We start from the raw sequence: 2,594 nt of genomic DNA, 5'->3' as shown, positions 1-2,594 counted from the left end.
ACCACTGAGCCATCTCTCCAGCCCCAGTCAATTCTAATTCTAAAAGACCATAAATGATGTGGAAAGATGATTATCTAAAGATAAAACTAGAAATGGGAAAGTCAGGAGTTGAATGATTTGGGCACCACGGTTCATGCTTATTAGCCCATGCTTTGGGAGGCTGAAGCAGGAGGATAGACAGTTTAAGGCACCCTGCTCAAGACCCTGTCTCAAAAAAGTTGAGTGAATGTAACTCGGTCTTAGGAGATGCCTGGAAAATAAGAAACAAGGAGTCTTTGCAATAAAGATCTCAGATGTCCTGAACAGAGGACCTGGAAAGTTCATGTCCTGTTTTAGGCATAGAATAAAAATGATCGGGGCCGGGGAGATGGCTCAGTGGAATAAGAGCTTCCCTGGTAAGTGCAGGGGCCTGAGTTCAATCCCCGGTTCCGCAAAAAAAAAAAAAAAAAAAAAAAAAAAAGAGTAAAAATGATTAGGGGTGGGGAGATAGCTCAGCAGCATATGTGCCTCCCTGGCAAGCGCAAAGTCCTCAGTTCCATCCTGGTACCAAAAACAAAACAAAACAAATAAAAGGAATAAAAATGATTAGCAAAGAGTGGCCTTTTGGGAGCCCTTTGAAATGTAGCTGCTGTGTGGAGTGGCTGGTGGTAGTGTGGAGCTACAGGAGCTGGCTGGCAGTCTGGCTTGGGCACACCCAGTAGAGGAGGCTAGAGACCTACCCACTCCTAAGACGCTGAAGAAAGGACTAATCAGAATTGGCCAGGCTTCAGGGGTGGCTTTGAACTGTGGTCTGAAGGCAGGAATAAGAGGAGCTGTGGTTGAGAGGTGGCCTGGGGGCCTGGGGTCTGAGGGAAAGATGAAGCTGGGAAAGAAAGGCCTCCTGCGATGGATGCGAAGGCTCTGGGGTGCTGCTTTCTGAGGCTTGACAGAAGTCGGAGAATGCTAAGGAGCCAGGTGGCATTTTGCAGGGCACAGGCAAGGGCTGGGGAGTAAAGCAGGAGCCTAGCCTGCCCGGGACCCTGGATGCCCTGTGTCGAGGGCAAACAAAACGAGAAAAAAGAGAAACAAAAAGGCAGAGGCAGTGGCTTGAGCTAGTTAGGAAGTCATTCACTCCAGATGTGGCCCCAAAGCTGGGTTAGGTAGCAACAAGAGGCACAGAGGAGGAGCCAGGTGGATCAGGGAGTTTTTGGGGTCCATTGGACTTGCCTTGGGGCAAAGAAGGCGATGGGGGGACCTCCAGCATTGTGTCAGTGCCAGCCTATGTGGCACCCGTGTACGCAGGTTCTTTTTTTTTTATTATTAATGTGTATGTGTGTGTGTGTGTGTGTGTGTGTGTAGCCCGCTCAGCCCACCAGGGGGCGGTGCTCGCTGGCATGTGGTGCTGGGGGATTGAACCATGGTCCCCGTGCTTTGCCAAGCTTGTTCTAAGTAGGTGCTTTAGACCACTGAGCCATCTCACCAGCCCCATGTACGCAGGTTCTGATCACCGCCCTGTCTCCCTCCTCTGGCTGCCCTCCCTGGGCTGCTCGGGCACACCCACTGGTCCCCATAGGGCTTGGAGCCACTGCCCCTCCCTCCGCAGTCCTGCCATGCCTGCCTTGTTAGCACTGCCTAAGGCTGTTCAGCTTCCTACACTGCTGTCTTGTCTCCTACTGCATTCTGCATTTCTACGGAGGGGAGGATTCAGTGTCAGTGAGTGGTGCCCAGTAGGCACCTTCGGAATGTTTGCTGAAGGAATGCTGTGGAGTGACTTCCTTGTCTTTAAACCTGATTTTTTTTTTTTTTAAGTTTATTTAGTGTGTGTGTGTGTGTGTGTGTGTGTGGCCAGCTCAGTCCACCAGGGGGCGGGGCTGGCTGGCATGTGGTGCTGGGGGATCGAACTGCGGTCCCTGTGCTTTGCTAAGCTTGTTCTAAGTAGGTGCTTTAGACCACTGAGCCATCTTGCCAGCCCCTTCCCTGTCTTTAATTTGGTGACTCACTGACTGGTGTCACCTAACAAGGTAGGAAAAATTAGGAGGAGGATAAATGGTGTTTGCTTTTGGATACAATAAATATGTGCTTATAGGGACCAGTGGACAGCCGGAGATGGACTGGAGTCAATATCAGGGACCTGTAATCCAGCACTCAGAGGCTGAGGCATGGGGATGGGAAGTCGGAACCCACCCTGGACAATTTTCTGACTTAGCAAGAAGAAAATAAAGGCTTGAGGTTATAGTTCAGTTCAATCCCCAGCACACCCCCTAAACCCACAACTTTTTTTTTGGCAGAACCAGGGATTGAACTCAGGCCCTTGCGCTTGCCCTGGAAGCGCTTATTCCACTGAGCCAGCTCCCCAGTTCCCTAAACCCACAAATGTTGAGTGAGGCTGTAGGTAAGACCACATTATGTCAAGGACCAGTGGTTATGTTCAGATGGCCATCTGGGGTAGATTGGTGAGGCCCTGAGAGAGAACATCCTGGGACTCAGGAAAGAAGAGGTCACTATTCAGATGACTGGGAGCTGAGGAGAAGTTGAATTGAAATCTCTGTTGGATTTGGCCCCTAGGAGGTTGCTAATGATCTTTCAAGTCTTTTTTTCTTTTCTTTTTTTTTTGT

The 2,594-nt window shown here is 50.0% G+C and overlaps 1 protein-coding gene across 1 annotated transcript in view; it reads left to right on the top strand.

Annotated features, from left to right (window-relative positions):
* Positions 1-2,353: 2,353 nt before the first annotated feature.
* Positions 2,354-2,594, top strand: part of Klc1 (kinesin light chain 1) — a 65,188-nt gene continuing 64,947 nt past the window's right edge. The window contains exon 1 of the mRNA XM_004645387.3: positions 2,354-2,371. The gene's annotated coding sequence lies outside the window, so the exon portion shown is untranslated. The remainder of the gene's footprint in view (positions 2,372-2,594) is intronic.

The sequence above is a fragment of the Octodon degus genome, unplaced genomic scaffold (genome assembly GCF_000260255.1).
Source record: "Octodon degus isolate 3935 unplaced genomic scaffold, OctDeg1.0 scaffold00226, whole genome shotgun sequence".
Lineage (NCBI taxonomy): Eukaryota > Metazoa > Chordata > Mammalia > Rodentia > Octodontidae > Octodon > Octodon degus.
This window is presented reverse-complemented; position numbering and strand designations above follow the sequence as displayed.